The 24,673-nt window shown below is 35.4% G+C and overlaps 2 long non-coding RNA genes across 2 annotated transcripts in view; both read left to right on the forward strand.

Moving 5' to 3' along the window:
• The window catches only part of LOC126875020 (uncharacterized), a 185,761-nt gene that overhangs the window by 18,773 nt on the left and 142,315 nt on the right, over positions 1 to 24,673 (forward strand). The gene's annotated exons all lie outside the window — the stretch shown is intronic.
• Positions 6,323 to 16,276, forward strand: LOC126875043 (uncharacterized). Its single transcript, XR_007693225.1, has 3 exons — positions 6,323 to 11,195; positions 11,274 to 11,691; positions 11,794 to 16,276. It is a non-coding gene; the product is annotated as an uncharacterized LOC126875043 (long non-coding RNA).

A 24,673-nucleotide genomic window follows, 5' to 3' on the forward strand; every position in this document is an offset into this window, starting at 1 on the left:
CATTCGTTTACGCGTGGGATAATTGCGCCAAATTTGGAACACCTGATTTTAAGAGTGGCGGCCCAAAGATAGAAACATGAAACTAACGTTAACACACCAGGGAGTTAATAGATATTCGTGCGTTAACCAGTAACCATCGCAGAGGACAAAGGCAGAGGAAAGAACAACTACTTTGTTCACACTATATACAGTTTTTTCATAAGAATTAATTATACTCTTTTGTTAGTTCGTTTTGTTTCGCCTTGGCCTGCAAATATTCAAAACATCTTAACATTCACGAATGCATTTTAGCTATCGCTAAAATTGCAATTTAAACAGTAAATTCGCACGCATAACGAGTATACTCGTCGTAACGCAAACTAGTGCCGTTTCTTGGTGACGAGTATACTCGTCGTAACGCAAACTAGTGCTGTTTCTTCGTGACGAGTATACTCGTCGTAACGCAAACTAGTGCCGTTTCTTGGTGACGAGTATACTCGTCGTAACGCAAACTAGTGCCGTTTCTTGGTGACGAGTATACTCGTCGTAACGCAAACTAGTGCCGTTTCTTCGTGACGAGTATACTCGTCGTAACGCAAACTAGTGCCGTTTCTTGGTGACGAGTATACTCGTCGTAACGCAAACTAGTGCCGTTTCTTGGTGACGAGTATACTCGTCGTAACGCAAACTAGTGCCGTTTCTTGGTGACGAGTATACTCGTCGTAACGCAAACTAGTGCCGTTTCTTGGCGACGAGTATACTCGCCAAAAACAGCTAAGTGGCTAATAATTAACTGAGGGCAAGAGCCAAAGTATCTAGATGTAAGAAATATAAAAAATGTCCAATCTGGCGAGTTAAAAGAATGGTATTTAATTGATATGGAACTGCTAGGAAATTTGCAAAGAAATCTCAAAGAACTTTATTTTCGAGCGAATATCTGAACGAAGAAGGAATATTTGTTTAAATAAAGAAATCAAATGAGCGAATATGTCTTGTTTTTTTATCTTATATTATATCAAAGGAGTGCAACACCGACCAAAATTAGTTCTGGCTTTTTTCACGTAATATTAGTACTTTATTTGAATGAAGCGATGAATATAACAATTCTGTGTAACATACAATGAGCCATATTGTTTATTCAATTATTTTTGCTGTTCTGACAACGTACACGTTGATATTCCGAGTGTCAAAAATTATTGTCCAAATCTGATATTTTATTTATCGTTCATTATGTTTATTATATCTAACCTATTAAATGTAATTACTAGTCGCAACTTTGCGATCTTATTTCCACGTTATATGCACTATAATATAAAACGTTTCCACGTGTTTGTCGTCCAAGCAAGACCGACCGACCGATTGTCGTCCAGTATCGACCAATCAAGCGTCGACTAGTACACACCACATCTTTTTCATCTGCAAGTTCAATCTGTTGACAGGTGAAATTAAATTAGAAGATTCGTTCAATCTTTCTTGTACCTTTTCACGCAGAAAAATATCTGGAGTTCCAAAGCACAAAAAAAAAAAGTAGGCAGAGAGGAATATGAATGCGGCTTTGAAGCTAGTCCTCGGAAATAAAATGATCCAGAGACAGGCTACTGAGGCTTTCAGTGTTTCAAAAACGACGAATGCGAAGACTGCACACATGTCCGATGCACACATTACGAAAATATTAATTACTTTCCTTCTGATATACAATGTGTCCGATTTATCTTGAATCACACAAATATTTCTAGAAACATAAATGACACAAAAAAATTGCACCATATCGACAAGCATGTATTATGTTCTCGCGTACTTGACCTTGCGGTGACCTCGAATCATCCTGCGAAGGCCAGGTTAAAATTTTTTATTTCATATTTTTCATATTATTTATTTTTTATTTCATTTTTTATTACATATGCTTACGTTCGACGTTCAGATATTCTCAAAACACCAGAAACTCGTGTCTTTTGCATCATTCGCTACCGAGATATGAACTTTAAAATTCGATCTATTCGCCGGTATAAGCGCTACTCAATGTACATTACAGGGATACGTAAAGGCGCTTTTCATAACGCTGCTACTGGAATGGCGTTGTAGAAACGCAAGGTCGTAGTTTTCTAATATTTTTAAAACAACCAGTCAGTTTCGAGCAATCGTTTTTAGGTTAGGCGATTCCTCGTATTGCTCCGCCGAATTTGTTTTTTAAGTTGATTGCGGATAGTGCAAAAGATACGACTTCGTAGTGTTTTGAAAACGTTCGAATGTCAGCTACAAGAATATGTTGTAATACCAGATAGAGGTGTTAACCTAAAAACTGTAATATAGCTTTCACAGGAGGTCACCGCAAGGTCAAATACACAAAAGTATAGTACGAGCTCCCCCATGCTATGGATTTTCTGTCCGAAACATTTTTTCGTACCATTCATGTTCTGCCAGATGTTTGTGCGATTCGAGATAAGCCAGGCACACTGTATGTAAGAATACAATTTGAACAGAAACGTGTATTCTAACTTCTAAACATTGTTTTTTTAACGTTATTAATCATTTAAGCTGGAACATCTACTAATCAAATAATCGATCGGTACTGGACGACAATTTTTCGTTTCCCATAAATTACAACATTCTCATTTGTGCAAAATTCCAATTATTATCATTGAATTTTACGAAATTAATTTCTTTTCTTCCATCAAGCTCTATTTGTACAGCAAACTCATTTTAAAAATTTTCCTTTGATAAAATTCTCTAGCAACAAGAGTTTGCTAGAGATCTACTCTAGTTCAAGATATAAGAATGAAACTTAGGGCGGTCGGTTGTGCACGAATCTCCCCTATATTAATTTTCTTTGTCTCCTAAACGTTGAACACGTGAATGACGCATCTGAAGCGCATTCTTCGTGATCTCACTGAAAACAGCGGATATATGAGATCCATCTTTCACTATCATTCTTTCTTATATTATATCTTATTCTTACACTATATCTGCTTTGTAATATCCGCTACAAAATAAACGTAATTCTGTGTCGTCATTCGTAACAGTATCATTGACACGTATATTCCGTTATTACGTACGTAACTCTCAACATGTTCCATATTAGGCACGTACGTATTTCGATAGGAAAATAATAATTACCCTAAGAAGAAGATAAGTTCAATCGTAAATTTCTTTCGACCACCGAAAAACAAACACGTTTTGTGATAAATCACGCAAGAACATTTTGTAACTTGCGTTCGCTAAACAATGTCACTGTTTCGCTCGCCTCTCGAAAACCTTCATACGCTTTCAAACACGACAATCGACTACGTTCAACGACGCAGTTCCAAGCGAAGGTCAAACGCGAACATGCTTGTCTTTTGCTTTTCACGAAATACTTTTGGCTAGTTTCTCGCCAAGATATCTCAATGTTCCAAATTATTAAGCACAGTTGCTCCAGATATACGTAAATAATTCTGTTAACTTATTTCCTATCGTCCGCTCTATCGATTATTCGTGATCGCCTTTACTTTCCAGCATCGACGCTTCTATTCACAGCGCGATCATCCGAGATTTCCTGCAAGATGTAACGATTGCAGTGACGGCCCATAAATCCTGAATTTTATTAGACTTCACTGAATCCCAGCGAAGTTCGACTACGCTGCATGCTGTATGTTTTGGTCAGCTTGTCGATACCATCGCTCGTACTCGTTACCTTCGTCTGAACGTAGAAAGTTGCAGTTGCGATTTTACAGTTCTGAGCGTTTAATTATATATTTCTCTGGTGGGAGATGACAAGGCGCTTCTGGCGCGGAAGGTTAATCATCAGATCATCTTCCGTGCAATTTCGATCTTTACTTTGACTATACTTGAGATAATTATACATGCAACCGTGGGAAGAATTAAGTGAACGTTTTTCTAAAAAAGAATAATTTTCTTTAAAATTGATTTTTTTAGAAATAGTTTACTAAATGATGCGCGAAAGAAATTTTGGGAAAGTTACGGTTGGTCGGAATCCTGCAGGAAAATAGTGCAGTTCGCTCTTTACGACATTTTTATCTGAGAAATGAAAATTTGGACGATATGGTTTCAAGATTTATCAACAATTCGTGAGTTGTTTACATGCTGAAGATTTGTTTTGATTAATTAGCATTTCCATGAGCTACAAACAGTTAAATATGGCAAATATTAGTTCATATGTGTCTAGACTGCTGACACTTTGGTCAATTTGTAGTATCAATATATGAGTATTATTAAAATATATAAATTAATAATAAGTTAATAACTAGAAACGACACTTGCCACCTTCTCAGATCAACGAGTTGCTAACGATGTATTGAGAAATTATTTCATTTATATACCAGTGCTCAAAATATCATTGACTTGGTCACGATAGCCTTGTTCGTTTAAGATTGAGGTTAGGTTGCTCGCTCGATGATATTCGTTATAAGATTGCGCGATACTGCGCTACTGATACTAATTGTTATGCTGATTCGTTAGACTGATTCGTTATACTTATTCGTTTGACTGATGATCTCGATAACTCGATACTGATATTGATTCGCGCGACTGACGATGTCTGGAGAACATGGTCGTCTATTTGTACTGGTTGGGGGGTACCGGAAGGTTTGAACTTGGCTCCGGTTGACGGTTGCACGTAGCAGAGATATTGCTTTGTCCAGAGTTTGTTTATTACATTATGTGCGTCGTACAGTGTTAATCCTCTGTGGCAAAACAACTACGTGAGGCATCTTCGAATCGAAACGTCCTGTGTTGCTACAAATAAAACTATCCCATAACGTTTGACATTTATAAATAAATAAATTTTGCTGTTGCGTATTAGTTACTATAAATCAATTATATTGTGTTATAATATTCTCTCACATCAGAACATTTATTGTCATTGTCATTGTCATTGTCATTGTTGGGTCTCAGTAACTTTTACTCGATAAGTATGTTATTTTCCTTATAAAAATGCAAATGGATGAAACAAAATGTTGCTTATCACCCATATAACTTTACATTAAGCCGCTATTTTTCAATAAAATTGCCGAGTCTCTGCAAATTGTAATGTCGAGGAATCAATTTACTAATTGTGTATCAAAAAAATTCACATCTAATTTTCCGATATTATTTTTAGGCTACTTAATTCGTTACATTATCTTCTTTTCACATGATTTTTAATCGTATCGTTGTACGTTTAGATTTTATATGTATGTGCCACATAGATATTGCAGAGTAATAGGTGCGCATTACATGGTGGATATTCCCATTGTTCCCGTTGAAATTTACATAACAGCCCTTGTGTTAACAACAGACACAGAATCGAGGTACCCTTCCTTTGTGACATTCATCACTAATCTTCTTAATCTCTCTATGCTAATAAACTCTAGGCTTCGAGTGCTTAGTACAATGATTGACGACTCCAAGTATTTTCTGCTGACATACGCAGATTGTCATATCTCCATATTTTATTTTTAATATTTATTATATTTTATTATCACACGGATACCAATATTTTATTACTAATTATCCAAATTAATTGGGAACAGCCTGTTCAGATAAAGGAATTTTTGCATAACAGAACCGTTACTTTCCTGATGTCCATCTTCAAAAAAATGCTCATCTTTGAAAGTTTATCTTTGTTCTTTGTATTTCAAAAGAGAAGATAAATTTTATAATAGTCATACAAATTATAAAACTAAATAAAAAGATGTTCATCTTTGAAAATTCACTTTTGTTCTGTTTCAAGGGAAAACCTAAATTGTAGTAATAGCAATACAAATAATGAAATTGAACAGAAACATATACATCTTTGAAAGTTTATCCTTGTTCTTTGTATTTAAAAAAGAAGACAAATTTTATAATAGCCATACAAATTATAAAACTAAATAAAAAGATGTTCATCTTTGAAAGTTCACTTTTGTTCTGCTTCAAGGGAAAACCTAAATTGCAGTAATAGCAATACAAATAATGAAATTGAACAGAAAGATATAGAGATCAAGATCTTTGAAAGTTTATCTTTGTTCTTTGTATTTCAAAAAAGAAGACAAATTTTATAATAGCCATACAAATTATAAAACTAAATAAAAAGATGTTTATCTTTGAAAGTTCACTTTTGTTCTGTTTCAAGGGAAAACCTAAATTGTAGTAATAGCAATACAAATAATTCAATTAAACAGAAACATATACATCTTTGAAAGTTTATCCTTGTTCTTTGTATTTAAAAAAAGAAGACAAATTTTATAATAGCCATACAAATTATAAAACTAAATAAAAAGATGTTTATCTTTGAAAGTTCACTTTTGTTCTGTTTCAAGGGAGAACCTAAATTGTAGTAATAGCAATACAAATAATGAATATAAACAGAAACATATACATCTTTGAAAGTTTATCTTTGTTTTATCTATTTCAAGAAACATAATTTATAATAATAGCAATACAAATAATGAAACTAAATATGATTCGACTAGCGAATTACGCAATTTTCTTAGGAAATTTAATTCGGTAAAATTGCATTCCTTTTGTGCCATTTTAGCTCTATTTTGAGAGACTGCAATACTTCAAAACGTTGAGGAATATCATCATTACTATTATACTCATGTTGCAGTTCATTATTTGAAGCACACATTGAAGCAAGCATAATAAGCATAGCTAAGCATCACATTAGTATCATGGTCAATTGAAGAAGATTCATCACATTGAGACTATTCTATATGCGTCTATACCACAACATTGGCGTTGTCACAATCACCGTATTCGATATAGAAAGAATTTCTTCCACATCTGTCGTAATATTATGTTTCACCTCTGCCTTTATGGTGTCTTTAATGTAGTTCGCTAGCTTTTTCCATGCTCTTCTTAGTGTCACACATTTGGCATCCATCCAAGAAGCATATGCCGCCATACAACAACAATCCTTGGAATTGCTTGCGAAGTTGTACCATTCTTTCGTGAGTAGCATCGTTGATCGTTGACAAAAATTTTTATAGAGGAATGAGCTTGTTAATGCGGAACGTGTCGAATGAGATGTTCGGATAAAAGAGAATTCGGATAACAGGGTTTCGGATAATCAAGGTCATACCGTATTATTATCATTGCGCACCGTGAATTATTTTTATCCATAAAATTCATAGGACAACGCTTTTCTGAAGTTAGGACGTTACATTTTTTACAATATTATCACAGTTAATTTGTTGAACATAATAATAAATGTACGGTATAAACGCATATTAAGCGCAATTACAGTATATAAATAATGGCGTAATAATAACAGTCTACGTAATCGAGTTGAAACTTTTTACGTATTAACAATGTTGTAATTATGCAGCCATCCACCGGCTATTAATAGGTGTAAATATAAATTCTTTCCGATTGAATTCACATAAACGATACGGCCATTCAAATCGAAATATTCTCCCGTTCCTTTGTGATTTTCCAGCGTTCGCAGACAAGTTTGTAGTCGCGCAACAACGCCGTATAGTCATGCAGTAAGTCGCAGCAACGTACATCAGAACATATTACAGTCGTCGCACCATAATCTTATGAATTACTAGTACACACCATAGCTGCCAGTAAACAACGTACATAGCACGTTATATTGTTTGCGTTTAATCTGAGGAAAGCTACGACAGAAGCCACAGAAACATATATCTTTTAGAATAGGAGATAGAACGGGGGAAGGAATTTACTTAATCACTGATCTACGCACACAGAAGCTTACGCTCGTCCACTCAGCCTCGTAAACTCCGAAGAAAACAACCTGGTGACCTTCTACTTTTTCTACATATATATTTGCACACTTTGTGCATATATACATACAAATAAATTAATTTTTGAACATTTTTTTACATACATTTTTTTTTAATTTTGAATTTTACCCACCTTAGCATAGTAGTTACCCAAAACGTAACAAAACAACTTAGAGCCATCGATGCTACACGACTCTCCCCTAGCTGACTGATTGTCATCGTCATCGGCGATCAGTTATCAGCGAAATATACTTCTGCATAAACAGAATTGAAAAACTCATATCAAGAATCCATTGTAGGAGATCGAATAATGAGGCTACAAACATAAACAAAACCATAAACAAAATGTAATTTTGTACAGGCGCCATCATAATATTTAGAAGTGTTCGTGGCACGTAGTCCCATTCTGTTATACCAATCTGGGGTTAGAGGTTAGGTCGCAAAGAGGTTAGGTTGCAAAGACTCTAAGGTGTCTAGAATATACCAAGAGGATAACGTGTCGATAGCTTTCAAACGAAATAAAACAGTAACAGTCATCTCAATACGAATTATTTATTAATACTTGAAAATGATGTATTATTTATAATAAATTATTTGATAAATAAATAAATAAATTGCAAAAGTTATGTGATATTGCTTCTCATCTTTTAGCTGCTCGATGGTGTTTGGTACATTGACATATGCTTTACTTTTCCCACGAGAAAATCCCACGAGAAGACGTCCGGCATAGTTAAATCACAAGATCTATGCGATCTGATGATATAGCGAACGTAACTTGTGCGAGGTCATCGTCATCGACGAATTGCTTTGATAAAATGTTCTATTTAAAATCGTGACTCACTCTTGAACTGTGCTACGCTCTATGCTATTAATTTGCCACGAATCCGTGAAACAATTGCCAAAGTGGAACAAAAGATGACGCGTCGTTCCAGGCTCGAGAGAGTTTCAAATTAGTCAGTTGTGCATTATCCACCCTGTAGTATTATCATTATATGTGTTATCAGGTATTATAAGTACATCTTAATATAGTTAATGTATTTTGTATCTATGTGTATGCGCGCGCGCGCGCGAATATGTGTATTTTAAAGCTTCCCGATGCGGTTTTCATAACACAAAGATTCTTCAATTCAAATAAAATGCTGGCATCGTTCATGTCGTTCTTTATAACGTTGTAAGAAAGCTAAGAATATGTGCCAGAGATCCATTGTACCTATCGTGCGCCGCGTGAATTGAAGAAAAACAATATTTTGCGAGGTTATGTAACAAATTCGTTCGCATTTCTTAAAAATAGGAAACCTCAAACATCGTTACTCTTATATAAGAAGTACTTAATTAACGATGTATATATTATTTTCTAAGGAATGAGTAACTTATTCGCATTATTATTTCGAAGCTTTCGTTGTTTTCTTAAAAATGTTTCGATACGTGCGTTTTTAAATTCTTGGAATTATTTAACGGTTACTCGTGAAAAAAGCTTCCCAAATGTCAAAACAATTAATATCCCAATATTAATAGCACAGTTGGTGTCCCAACAATTTCTGACATTTATGGAAAGAAACTAATAATTATATAATCTGAAAGAAATTAATAATTTCTACCGTATGATGGAAGAATTCCCAAAATTTAATAAACAAAGTAAAACTGCTGTTTAGGTCCCGCTTCTAACGACCTTCACCTTCACAGGTGCCATCAAAGTGTTATGCCATCAAAGTCAACCTCATATTATCCCTTCAACCTGCAGAAGATTTCAGCCGCCGTTTGTTCAGCGCTTGTTGTTTGTCGAGAAGTTATTAATGAAATAATTTTAACAAGTCGAACGTATCTTATCGACGTTAAATACATATTTAATGAGCCAGCATATGGTACGTGCATACGCGTTGTATACTAATATTACCGAACTTACGGCTCTGTTAGAATTTGAGGTTAGGTTTGTGTTAGGTCGTTCGTTATCGGCTGCGCTAGCCTAAACGATTTACGTATTCGCGGGAAGAAATGCGAAGAATTCTAGGAATTGGGTCGAAAAAACACGGGAGTAAGTTGGAAAGTATTCCAAACTTCACCCGAAAATAGGATGTGACTTCTGCCCGAGTGTTCCGAATATCAACGCGGAGAAATTCAAGAAAGCGGGAGTTAACTGCCAGAGTAACTACGGACCTTCTTAACTACGTTATCATAATTAAGTTTGGGTATTTTTACCTCGCCTACCCTAACCTAACCCTAACCCCAATTCAAATGGAACGAAACGATTATGGACACAGCATTTGTACCTGCCTTTGCGCACGAAGCGTCAATAATTTTTTAAGAAATAACGAACGACGTCTAAAAACTTCTGGGGGTTACTGAGGAAGACGACCTTGACGACGAGTGTTAAGGTCAAGGCCATTGAATGTGGCCCCGCTAAACAGCAGTTTCACCACCGTATTTATTATTTTACTTACACGTTTGTGTGTTGCAATTAACGTACACGCATGTAATACTTTTTTAATATTGTCTTTTTTAATAATAAGCGAATTTATTACGCAATCTAATAGTCACGGACGTGGCAAAAAATATCTTCCAAATATCTGGAGAACATGTTCCGAATGTAAGAAAATAAAAATGTAAAAGAGTAAATATAAGAAATGATTTTTGTGAATTTCAAAATTGTAACGTTAAACGAAACGATGAAGCAAGGTCCGATCGTTCGTAACGATGTAATGTACGAGGCATTGGGATGTTAAATATTTAACTAAAGGAAAAACACGTTTAATTGCTGAACAAGTGGCAGAAAATGTATAATATTAACGAAACGCATTCTTCGCAACGAACAGTCGCCGCGTCGTTGTTAATTCGTTTTGACGAGATCGAAAATAATATCATCCGTTCCTCGACAGGACCATAACTGCGGATGAAAAATAGCTTCTGTATGAAAGCTGCACTCGTAAAAAGCAATGGCTATCGTGTGGTCTAGGAGCAGTGCTTACTGTGAAATTTGATTTTCGTCTTAGGAGAACTTTAATGTGTGTTTTATGCGATATAAGGAATCATTTATTGCAAACTTTTCAAACTAATTAAACGTTAAAACAAAATAAGACCACGACGGTTGCAGTTTATAGCGAACAATTAAATAGATTAAGCGTAACTTCGAGAGATAAATCGGCAGTAACAAATAGCAAAAAATAGCGCGTTTTTTTTTTAATCGACGACGCTCAGACACATGCAAATAGAACGATAGAGAGAATTAACGAATTTAACTGGAAATTGGTATCGCATCCGTTACGCCCTCTCTTCTTCTGACGCGTTATGATTTATTTCACAAAATTTTCCGCGTGGCAGCAACTTTTGCGGCACGGGTCATTTAAACGTGAGGTTGGATCAATTTTTCAATCTAAAAGGCGAGATTAACAGATTTAAAAGTGAGAAATTCACGTCGCAAAATCGCCGATGTATCGTCGATTGAAGTTGAATATCGAGCACTCCAAACGTAATCACAGAAAAACATTAGGCTGCTGCGTATGAAGCGACGGCTTCGTAAGTACGCGTTTAAATTACTACAATTTTGCACGATGTCTTTTAGCTGGAGTCGTACTAACGGACAATTGTCCGCAGACACGTGTCGCAGCAAATCAGCATCTTTCTTTCACGGAGAGTTCACAGACGACGATGAATAAAATTCGAGTCCGGAGACCATTCGCGGATTAAAGTCACGTTCACACTGACGGACAATTGTCGACAGATACACACGACGGAGTAGTGGAAGGGAGGGGGGAGAGCTCCGTAAAAAGCACGTAGACAAGAATTTCGTTTTCCATTCGAAATGTAAAATAAAAGACAACGTCTGCGGGCGAATATAGAAAGAATGTGCTTTTCGCCCCGTTTGAGAAGCAGCGATCCGTATATGTATTGAGGCAAGGAAAGGCGAAAACAGGAAATTTGAAAATGCATGCTGTTCGTCGAAATCACTGCAAAGTCACGCACCACCTCTTCCTGGATATGTCGTAAAGAATTCTCCGTAAATCGAACAAAGGTTAACTTCGTTCTTTTTCATGGAACTATATGTTTTTTTTTACTAATCAATCTGTCATGGCATTCCCTATAAGATAACCTATAAATTAACCTATGTTTCTAGGTCGGGAAACTGTCAGTATCGAACAAGAAGAATATTCTGGCAGGGTTGAACAACGAATAAAATCATTAAATTCTGGGTTTCTGTTAAATATTGTTAACTGAACATACATGTAGCATTTTACGGCAAACAATTTTTTCGTCGTTATAATATTAATTATTTATATTTCTATGACACACTATATATTTAAAAGATACAATTTCGAAAGTTTAGGGTATTCTTCTTTGTATTTGAGAGGGTTCGACTGCTTGATAATGGTCATATTTCTACAAAGGTTATCGATTTCAATAATCCGTGTGTTTCATCTCCAACACATCGATAACCAGATGTACCCGGATATATAAATTTATTAACTTAGCCTGTTAACTGACAGCTATATAACACAGTTCCATTTGAGGTGACCCTATTGTCGCCTTAAAAAATTGAAGGTAAAAATTTTCTCTTTCACAGTGACATTCTATGTAAGACATGACAATGAGAATCTCCATATGTACTTTTGCCCCGTCGCTTTTGCAGACTCAGTTGTTATATCAAACGGCGTTCATGATGGGACACCCTGTATAACGTTTATTATTATCCGCAGTTTTCGATATCCGCGAAAGGAATTTGTAATTTTCTGATAGTCACTGATTATACTATCCGATAGTTATATAGCTGTAGTACACCGCTATTTTACTATACATTTTAATCCAAGTAAACTTTTCAAACTCGACATTAACACAGAACAGATCATCCATTAAATCTTCCCTTTTCCTATTTTAGGTTCTAGCAGCTCCAGCGAAACAACCATGCCTCCTCCCTCCCCTTCTTTTCCTAGAATTCTTCTTCTTGCTCCTGTCTCACACCTGCCAAACATGTTCCCACGTTTCTTCATCCAAATCGCACAGCCTGCAATCTCTACTCTCCTCACTCACCCAATATTTGCTTTCTTTCATTCCATTGCCAAAGTAATTCTGGCCACCCGTCTTAAACTTTCTCCGCTCCAGCCTTGATCGAAGTACTTTGAAATCCCCTCTCCTTTTCACCATCTGTACTATCTGTTGTATTTTGATTTCTCTATCCTTTGCCATCTCTCTCTCTCTCTCTTGGGCTTCTCTATTCATCCCTACTAACTCTTCTTAACTTCCTTCTTAGCTCTTCTTAAGAGCCTCCTCCTCTTCTCCTATAGCCAACATATGGTTCCCTGTTCCCTTTGTCAACATAACCTCTTTCCTTTCCTTCTTCTATCCTCCCCTTATTTTGCTTCTTCTAACTTCTTTCCTACTCTCTTGCGAACATTCTCCTGCAAGCTTGCCATCTTTTCTCTGTCACAGCTTCTGTTCATAGTTTCACCCTGCGTTTCCTGTTCGTGTCTTCATCAGATCCCTCTGGAACTCTTCTCTAATCATAATATAAAAACATATACTGGCGTCCATCAGTCCACCCTAACGTCCGGCTCAAGAAACTTTCAGTCTAATTTTGCACTCTTTCAATCACCCTTCTCTCTTGCCAATCCGAAACTTTCACACCAACTTGTCGAATGACCGTAACCTCATCTACCATTCCATTCCAAATACTCTCTTTCCTATCCTCTATACTGATCTCATAACTCTTACTGTCTTTTTCACTCTTTCCCTTATTTGTACTCTTTCACCTCCGTTCCTCATCATCCTGTTCCCTGGAGTAAGTAAGATCCCTTCCTTGTTCTATCTTTTTCTCTCAGTCCATTTTCTTCGTCCTTGCTTTTACTGTTTTAAATCTTATTATTATACAAAAGGAACGAAGAACAAAGTAACTATGCATTTACTTACATCAAAAGAATTATGTGACTTATCGGTTAAAGAGATTGGGGATCTATAAATATTTGAAGAAACGGACAATTAATCTTCATCTAAATTTGAATAAATGAAATTTCAGGTCAGGAAAGTGATTGTTCTATTATCCGAACAGTTTTGCCTCCCCATCAGTGCGGATAATGGAGGCCATACTGTAACGAATGCTCGTTAATATTTCGCATTGCTTCCACAGCACCATGTCTCAATTTATATTCGTAAAGATAAATTATTCGAATTTCATCGGGGTCCATCATTCGCCTTCTCTTGTTCTCTCGTAACCTCACTTTATCAACCAATGCGAAACGTGATGAATGCTATAGGATATGGGCTTTAACATATCACGTGACATTTGATATTTACCGATGATTTTATTTATGGAAGATTTAGTTTAAGTAAAATGTGTCAGTTTGGGAGAACTACGCATTTCATGCGTAACAACTTAATAAATTATATATAAATTATGTTTATATTAAATTATATATTATATTTATATTAAATTATATATAAATTATATTTATTATATATAAATTATATATTCCTTTCGCGGATATCGAAAATCGCAGATAATAATAAATATTATACAGGGTATCCCATGATAGGTGCCGTTTGACATAATTGCTAGATATATGTATATGTAGATAGAAATATGTAAGGAAACTTTTATCTCCATTTTTTTATGTAGAATGTCACCGTAAAAATGTAAACTTTTATCGTCAACTTTATCGTCATCTCTACTTTTTTTTAAATGCAAGTATGTACACATTTTTTATTCACCACTTGGTGCATTTTTTCATTCTGTACGAGGTATTTGTGTTGGAAGGTAAGATATTTTAACTCCAATGTTGTCAGACTTATCGCATGAAAGACTTTAACATGAAATGTATATTAAAACTGTCGTAGGATATTGTATCTAACTTTTTCCTTTATGTTTTCCTTATTATAACCTTAAAAAATTGAAAGTGAAAGTTTGTTTCTTCGCAGTGACATTCTACATAAAAATTGATATTAAAGTTACATTTTTATCTTATCATGTACTATTTATTAATTACATCAAACGGTATCTATCGATGGACACCCTATATATTGTACATGCTGAAAGTACGTACTTACGATGCAGTTAGTTTATGAATTAAGCATAATAAGAAATCAACAATCGTAATCAATATCACAATTATAATTTTTACAAGCACATAATTTGTACAAGTTCTGGAAAAACATTTACAGGTCTGTGAAATAGATGCCAAATGTATCTTTTACTCAAATAATGGAATCGTTATTAATAATTTTCACTTATTTCGTAATTGCTGCAAGTTGGAGCATGGGCGGCTACGTAGTCGAGGTCCTTTTAGGTTATGAAATTATCAAGCAATTATGAAGTAAATCCAATGTTGTTGATCGCACTAGTTGTCAAAAGAAATAAACGTGGGGGCGAACCGATGTATGGCTAATGTTGGCAGCTCCAAGAGTTTGGTTATCGTGGACAAACTGACGTATGGTTAACGCCAGAAGCCACAGGAAAGGTCAAGATGTGGGAACGAATCAGCGTATGGCTAACGCCTGGAGCGCCATGAAAGTGATATGGGAACGAACCAACGTGTGGGTAACGCTTCGAGTTGCAGGAAATCCTAATAGTACACCTCGTAACGTTTAACTAATCGGTGCACCTCGAGCGGTAAAGCTATACCGGGTAGAACAGAAAGTTCGTTCCGTTTCTCGTAGCGAGATAGATCTGAGTTTAGACGAAAGCTATTAACTTTAATTTAATTGACCTAACTTAGTTGACCAATTGCTGATGAGGTAACACTCAATCGAGTTAACACAATAGAGTGTAAAACAAACAATCTTGGTAGAATTTGTTTTTTTCTGGCTAGGCATAAGTCCACACATGCTTCGCCAAGGCGAGACAAGAGTTTATGCTATGATTATTAACCTCAATTTAATTGATCTAACATGTTATTGTCTGATAAATTAACAGTCAATTGTAAAGTGTAAAACAAATAATTTTGGAAGAATTTATCTTTTTCTGGCCAGGCACAAGTCCACACATGCTTCGCCAAGGCGAGACAAGAGTTTATGCTATGATTATTAACCTCAATTTAATTGATCTAACATGTTATTGTCTGATAAATTAACAGTCAATTGTAGAGAGTAAAACAAACAATTTTGGAAGAATTTATCTTTTTCTGGCCAGGCACAAGCTTCGCCAAGGCGAGACAAGAGTTTATGCTATAACTATTAACCTCAATTTAATTGATCTAACATGTTATTGTTTGATGAGTTGCCAGTAAATTGTAGAATATAAAGCAAACAATTTTGGAAGAATTTATCTTTTTCTGGTCAGGCACAAGTCCACACATGCTTCGCCAAGGCGAGACAAGAGTTTATGTTATGACTATTAACCTCAATTTAATTGATAAACCTGCTTTATACCCAAAGGTTAGGAAAAAGGGAGTAGTGAAGTCAGAAGAAATCTATGCATAATACGAGATTTTCGTGGATAAAATTCTTGCTTTCCGTTGTTTGCGAGCTTCGATAATCCAAATCGAGCGTACGTGCGACCTCCAAAAAAGGGAATTGTATGATACGAACGTAACATAAATATAAAAAGGAGAAAGTATTGTAGAGATTTACGTAACCAATTCAAACAGCGATATTTCAAACCGCTATATCGATGAAATCATTTCAATACACTATTAATATGTTTATAAATAAATAATTTATATTTAATATCCGTGTGTGTATATATAATACACACGAATTCGTGCGTACTTGTGCGTACATATGTTTAATATTTGGTCTTTTGTTGTTTGTTTTTGAAGCTGCGTAGTGTTTTAAAACCGCGGGAAATTCAAAATTCTGAACTGTTTTTTATTACACAGTTCTTCTAGTTCTTTGTAAATTACCAAATTCCTAAGGGTTCATAATTAGACTATTATTTGCTTATGTTAATTGTTTAAATAGGATACTATGTAGACCAATAAATCAAAAATTTCTATCGTCTTAAAAGATCGACCAATTCAGGGTCAAAAGGAAAGAGACGTATTGGCTGATGAGCAGCCATGGAAAATTCAGTGCAGATAACAAACTTCTCGTCTACGAAACAATCGTCAAATCCACTTAGACGTACGATATCGAGCTGTAGAACATGGCCACTAAAAGCCGCACAGCTTAATTAGGTGCTTTACAATCTATTGTGCTCAGGACCATAGTAAACGCAACGAGGTATGTGCACAATTACGAACTCCGTAAAGACTTGAAAATCGGTTCAGTAACTGAGGAAATTATACGCTTTAGTGACAAGTACAAAACCAGACTAGACAATCATCTTAACGACCTAACCAAGGAACTCTGTACAGATAACTTACTTACAGAACTACACAAAAGGTATTCTAATGACCTTCTGTCGCATTAATAAAACAACACTTTTGCACGATTGCAAACAACAGTCACAAATCCATTACACTAAGAATTGTCATATGCATAGATACTCTCCAATGAGGGAGTGTTATATTATTTGTAATAAATAGACTGCGAATGTTTATGCAAATTCATATTTTTACCATTTTACAAAGTGAAACTTAAACAAAAATTTGTTTTACCTGCTAAATATTGCAACACGTGCTTTACTTTGTACATCTGATACATTTCATAGAATATTCGTGCACTCTGCAAATTTTTGTGCCTCCAAATTTTTCCTAAACATCCGCAGTCTAATCATACGAGTGTTATATTACCAATTAAAAAATTGTTCAGATATCCTTATAGGACAAATTGTAAAGTTCATTGAAATCAAAGAAATGAACCGTCTTAAGGAATACCATTTAGCGATCGATATTTCTTTCTCTAGCAGACGGTGCTATCCAAAATGAATTATTTTCGTGGATTTCGTAGAGGAAGACGCACGACTAGGCTTTGCAACAGACAGATTGGAAAATTTGATTAGACGATCAAGCACACGCAGTTAATATCAGCCAATTTTTTAATGCATGCATTTTAATATTTTCAGTAAAATTCAATGATTTGATATGGTTTGGTCAACGTTTCTCTTTTACTTTATACTATACATTCAGTTCCTTGGTTTCTCGTGAAATCAAGCGCCGTTTTGTGCAACTTTTCTACAATCTAATTTTGAAGTTCGCAGACACTAGACGTTCCGCGGAGAATTACAATGGAGGAAAGAACAAAAAGAAATCAGATATCGAGTAGCAATTGTTTCATAAGCATCGATTGTTTGTCACATATTTCGGCAAGCACAATCATAAAACATTATACCATAGGTCAGCGGTTCTCTAGCTTTTGCTTAGCATGAACTCATCTTAATCTGTTAGGTACGACGCGCCACTATAGTGGCTTTCGTGAATGTCATATTACGACGCGTCACTATAGTGGTCTACTCTACTGACTAATTCACTTACCGTTTCAACTAAATGATCTTTTTCATTTGTCTCGCTTCACACTTGTTTTGCCCTCACAACATTTTATAACAGTGTTAACAATATACAGACAGAATATATAGTCTTTGTTTTTGTCCAGTGTCAGGTACCAATTGTTGCTTTTCGTTAAAATGAATATACCATTATTAGATGCTCTTTTTAACATGCCGATCCGTATCCTTATCATTTTTTACAATCTTCCACTAATCATTATTATTAATTATTAATTATTAAAGTAAATTATTAAAGTTAATGTATATGCATCATATTTTTAAGAAAAATTATAATTTAATTATAAAAAACTTCATTGCAATGTGCTTGCATAGAGAACAGCATTATCCGTCATTGCAGTGGTGTATTGTTTACACCAGACAGAGAAACAGCCCCGCGCAAAATTCAGCTGTACCTAAGAGGTTAAACAACTTTTGGTTGTTCCGCAGTTCTAAAATCTAACTCAAAATTTACATCCTTAATGCGCCAAATATGTACACAGTAATATGTACATTTGACTAAAAAGTATTATATAGTATTACATACATATTATTATATAGTATTATATAGTACATTTAACTAAAAAATATAAAACACTCATCTACTGTTCGTCAACAATCTTTCTGGAAAGAGGAAATTCGTTATAAATAATTCGTTATAAATAAATACACGTACTAAATACTTTTCATTAGAATAATACAATAACAATCGGGGTATGTGCAGACTTTGTGGTCCCGGGGGTCCGTGTACAGCGGGTTGAGAACCGCTGCACCGCTGTTATAGGAAGTATAATACAAGAAAAATGTTCGGGGAGGGAATTTGTGGAGGACTTATCCAATATGCTCTTGATATCTTCAGATATGATATATATATTAGGTTGTCCGAAAAGTGTCTTTCTTTTACAGACACGTCTTTTGCAATGACGCATCTTTATACAAACATGAAACCTAATCTATCGAGCGTTGTGATCCTTATTTTGATAGGACAAAATGGATCGTACGTAATTCGATGAAATAATATAAAACGGAAAATATTGTGCATCCACTATTTCCTTATAAAACGAAAGAAACTTTTCGGACGATCTAATATATATATATAGGGGTTGGACAAAATAATGGGAATCCATGTTATATGTATATGTGTATGTATATGTAAATCTATATATGTATGATATATAACAGGTGTTTCCATTATTTTATTCAACCCCTGTATATTGATGTACGAGTGTATCATCAGGTTTTTACGTAAATGGTCCAGTTTTTGTTTTAAATATTTAGAATTTGGTATACATAAACATATACATATATGACATATATGACATATAAGAGGTGTTTTCATTGTTCTGCTCAACCTGTACTTTGATGTACGACTATATTATACATTAGCTTCTTACGTGAATAATGCAGCTCTTGTAAATATTATAATTAATAATATATATAATATTATAATTAAATATATATAAATAAAATATATATAATATATATTATTATTAATAATGAATAAAATATAATTAATGTAAAAAATATAATTATCAACAGTCAGGTCAGGCAGGTTTCAAACCTCTGAGACGTGCAGTTTTCCTTTTGTCAATTGCATATTAGTAGTAGTAGTATTTTATTGCACTATCTGTGCATTTCAATACACGGTACAGTCTAATGATATCCAGACAGGCTATAAAAATATGTAAAAAAGCCATAATACTAATCATTAGTTTATTATTAATTTTGTACCTTTTAATAATGATTATGCACTATTATTACATGTTAACCAAAATGTCTGGATACTACCGAGTAAATTACTACCTGTACAAAAAACAGGAGACAGTTCAGACAGGAATTGAATGGTTTCGAAGAGAATATAATCTGTATGGATATGTATGTGTAATTAGCTTTGCTGTAAATAGACGCGTAAAGGTTACTCAAAGGTGATATATGTTTCCTTAAATGGAATCGTATAATTTTCAAAGCATCAATCGTTCCGTTTTGACATTCTCTATAACAAATTATTCAATTATTCATATCGAAAATTCATTAGTTTGACAGATATCTCAACTTTTATTTTGTAAAGCCTATCGTACAAAAAACAAGGAAAGCAAGTACAAAGGTCGTACCTTACGACATTTCTTTTCTTGTATTATTTCATACGGCAGGTTCTACAAAATGAAGCTATCGGTAATTATGCACGAAAGATGCCTCAACCCCAATGACCTTGATCTTCACATACGTTGTAGACGAGAAAGTTCTGAGTAACATGCAATTTGTTGGAGGTGTGGAACGATCGTGGCTCAAAAGTTAAGTTAGGTTAGATCCTTTGGAGAGTCAGCCATAGAATCTGACCTAATCTAACTTAACTTACATATGCAATTTCATCTTCAACTGTTAATATTGCAGTAAATGTAACTTAACAAGTACCATCTTCTTTTTGTCAAAACTTTTGGATCACGATCCCCTACAACATATACGAAACTCAACAAAATTGGAGTCCATGTCCACTACTTACCGAAATATCTGCTAAACCAATGACTTTTCGACATGAATAGGTTACTTTTATGTGAACTTTTCCTCTGGCCACCCAATTGTCTGGGTGGAGATCTACATTTACTGAAAGTAGATACTTTTCGAATAACGTTCAACGATATCAATCTCAAATTTAGGTATCTCTTCATTGCTACTGGATTTCGCATCGTGAGGGTTAAATTTAGGTTATCCTTAAAGTGGGGACACTTCTCGCTCATCTACCAGAGAGTGTCCGTTACGACGACACGAAAGAGCTTTTCGCCAGTACCCGAACTCTCAGTGCTTGCTACGAATGTAGCTTCCAAAATATCTTACCCTATCCTAATGTCTAGGACAGGGACTGCTAGATAGTCTCACTAACGAGTCCTCTGGTAGGTCTCTTTTCGTCTTGCTCCCTACACGCTCTTTTCTCTCGCTCTTATTCAAATCTCCACAATCCGTTACTCTGAGGTCGTCGTGAGGTGACCAGTTATGCTTGTACAAACTACCTACATAACTTTCCACTAACAAGCGAAAAGGACTCCAATTTGTCGACTTCGATTTTAATGAGCTTTTGCAACTTGTTAGTATACAGGATTCTACTGTTATGTGTAAGATATTAGGTGTAGCTATTCGGTAACGTTAAAGTACATAAAGTTATTACATGTATGTAAATTTCCATACGCAGTGCTGGCACGAGAAACAGTTGTATGAATATTATTGGGGATGTATGACGAGTAAGTACGTTACTGGTACGTTACTATCAATTTCTCGTTTACTCACGTTCCTTCTTTTTTTTTTTTTTTTTTGTTTCCATCATGATAATAGAGTACATGATTGCGGATGATAGTTATCGTATGTACGATTTAAGCACGATATAATAAGTTCAGCACCACGAACGAATAATTTTGTATCTTATTGATCTTTGTCTTTAAGTTAACACTCTGGCGATGATTTTCTCGCATTACTACAGCTTTCTACTCTCTACGTATAGTATTCGAATAAGTCTTATTTGAACAAAGTTTCAATAAAAACTTGCTTTTATTCTCGAGCGACTTCATTTATCCGCAGTTTTTATTCCAAGTATAATTTATCCGAAATGCTATTCGAATGATGCCTAATCTTTGCGCAGACAATCAAGTGATAGATACAATATCGCGTAGATACACATAACCTAAAAATACTTAGTTTTGCATAGCTTTTGAACCAGCAAATTCTGTCGTATTGGCAGCAATACACAACATTCAATAATGCGACGAGGTTCGTTACAATATTATAATAATGGTACGCTTGAGGATTACGACCATTCGCTGTAGAATGTCTAGCCACCCTAACCTCGTGTACGCTCACGTCCACGCTTATGTAAACAGGTCTTGACACTCGAAGATTGAATTGGGACCAGTTGTGAGAAATCAACATGGAGAACAACAAAGTTCGCATTCTTGCGAAACAGACAGAGATGAGTGGAGTGTCTCTGTCTGAGATATTCGTAGCATGTCACGCATGCACAGAATGAGAACGTTCTTGTCCTCCACGTTGATTTTTCGCCACTCAATTTCCCTGTTTAAATTATCGAGCTCACGCCCACTCATCACGGTTCTTCCTCACACACTTTGCTTTTGGTGTCCGTTAAAAAGCCGCGCTTTTTCATACATTACAGATTTTTCGCCTTAGAACTTGTATTTCCGAATTCTACACCTTGAAAACTATATAATTTTCCACAAAAAAAAAAAGAAAGAAAAGAAATCAATAATTTGTTATCCCATTTAGGCTGAAAAATGGGTGTTCAGAGAAAAAGTTTACCCTAATTTGTTATAGAAGGTGTAAAACAAATCGATCAATGATGATTACATGATTCCATTGGAATGAAACGTATATCACCTTCGTGTGACCTCTATGCATTCATTTACACAGAAAACCTAAGTACGTCACATTATGACAGCCTGGAAATCACTCACTTTCAGTAATTTGCATTTGTAGATTAAAATTGGACATCCTGTATATATATGTATATGTTATCATAATGCAACGATGATGTAGTGTTTATGAAGTGATGAGATGAAATGAATGATGTGCACATGTATTACGCTGATCTTTGCACGGTACATCGAGCGAGTATTATGCATACGATCCAGCGTAAATTTTGGACTTAACGCTAGGATTTTCTATCCAATTTCCGAAATTGTGGTAATTGACATAACAGGTCCTGAGTGGATTTTGGAATTCAACCTGTACGACAGCTCGATACATTGTTTGCAAAATAACTCGATAGTTTACCCATGTTTAACTTGTTAAGCTTTCATGTACAATTATAATAGCGGGAAATAAATTTTCGGGCCAGGCATATCTGTCTTACTTAAAAAAACGTACCGTTGAAACTCATCTCTACCATAAAATACATTTTCATTTAATCCGGTCACGCCACTTACTGCATATTATTTATCCTCGTTAATAAAATTTCGTATATTAAAGTCCTACCCATCATGATAACTAATGGCCGGGTATCATTAATCTCATGCAGCTATAAACGTTTTGTAATAACCATTTATAATGGGTTGTTCAGGAAACAGCTTTTCAGATCAAAAGTATCGACGAAGTTATTGTCTTCCGTAGAAGGGAGGAAAGCAATATCTTGACATGTCGGTGCAAATTTATATTTTGTTACATCCTTTTCCACGTTTCCAATTAAAACCATGCATATTCACAATCCCATCGTCATCGTTCAGAAAATATAAGGTTGAAAGAATCCGTTGCATATACCGACTCGCTTTTTTCTATATTAAACAAATCCCAAATGTAAGAGGCTATTCCCATTTTGAGCGTAATAAATTTTGGGACGCTACCTTAAGACGACTCCTTCCCCTTTATTCTCCTCTTTATCTTCTCATCCAGTGTTCTCGTGAAACGCCTCCTCCAATATTTAGTCTGCTCCTTCTCTCTTTGTCCTCATCTCCCTGCATCTATTTCTCAAATGATCTCACGTTTCCCTTTCTTCCTCACACAGCCTGCACTTTCTTTCTTCCTCCTTCGACCAAAATTTCTTGCTCAACCCTTCTTTGCCACATTCGAACTTCGTTATTAGTTAAGTATTCTGGAATTGTCACTGTTCTCATCTTTCTGTACTCTTCGTTATATCTGGAACATTTGATTCTTTCATATCGTCCTTACCTTTGCAATCTCTTCCTGCCTCTATCTGTTTCTCCGCTTTATGGTGCTATGTCCTTTCCTCTTTCTTCTCTCTGTCTTCTGTGGTCGTACCGTCTCTCTGAAAGAATTTTCCTCTCTTCCTACCATTTTAACTTTTTGTTCTTCCCTTTTCTCATTTCCTCCGTACAACCTTCCAGCAATTTCTTCTCTATTTCTCTATTTCTTCTCCATATTTACGTGCTCTGCTCGTTGCCTCTATTCCGTTTTTGTTCAATTTTGTGGTCCAATTTTGTGGTCTTTTACTGTGTACGTTGGTGTCCATTTGTCTAGTTCCAATATCCATTTCACATACTTACCTTTATTTTATCCCATTTTTTCTTGCTCTGTTCATCCTCATTATTCCAATGCTTCGCATTACTGATCAGTACATCATCATCCTTGTTTTAAAATGTTTATCAGATTCCTTTTTCCCAGTTGCCAACACTTTCGCCATTGCTTCCCTGCTCGACTGCTCTTCCAGTCTTCAGCATAATAAGTATTTGTACTCTTTTATTTCTTTTATACTCTCCCCTTCTCAGCTTTACTCTGCCTCCCTCTTTAACCTCCTTCCCCTGCCTGCAATCAGATTTCTCTCTGTTCAGTTGCAACTTCTTCTCTTTCAGCCAGCTCTCCAATTTCTTTTCAATCGTCGTACTTTTCAATTCTTTTTCTGTCCCCACTACCAGCGCAACATCGTCTGCATATGCCAGCACATGCACTTTAACCTACCCATTATCATCCCTTCTTTCCGCATCCTTGCATGATCCTGTACCAAGTCTGCTGTGTACAGAGCAAATAGCGAGGGTCTTAATGGGTAATCCTGCCTTGTTTCTTCCTTCCTCGCCTGTCCTTATTTTACTTCTTCTTTGCCCTGTACATTTCTTTTATTTCTTTTCTTAGTCGCGCCGAGATTCCATTTCTCTGCATTATTCTGTTCAGTCGCGTTCTGTCAAGTCAGTCGAGT

Source organism: Bombus huntii, chromosome 17 (assembly GCF_024542735.1).
Source record: "Bombus huntii isolate Logan2020A chromosome 17, iyBomHunt1.1, whole genome shotgun sequence".
In the NCBI taxonomy this organism is placed as follows: Eukaryota; Metazoa; Arthropoda; class Insecta; order Hymenoptera; family Apidae; genus Bombus; species Bombus huntii.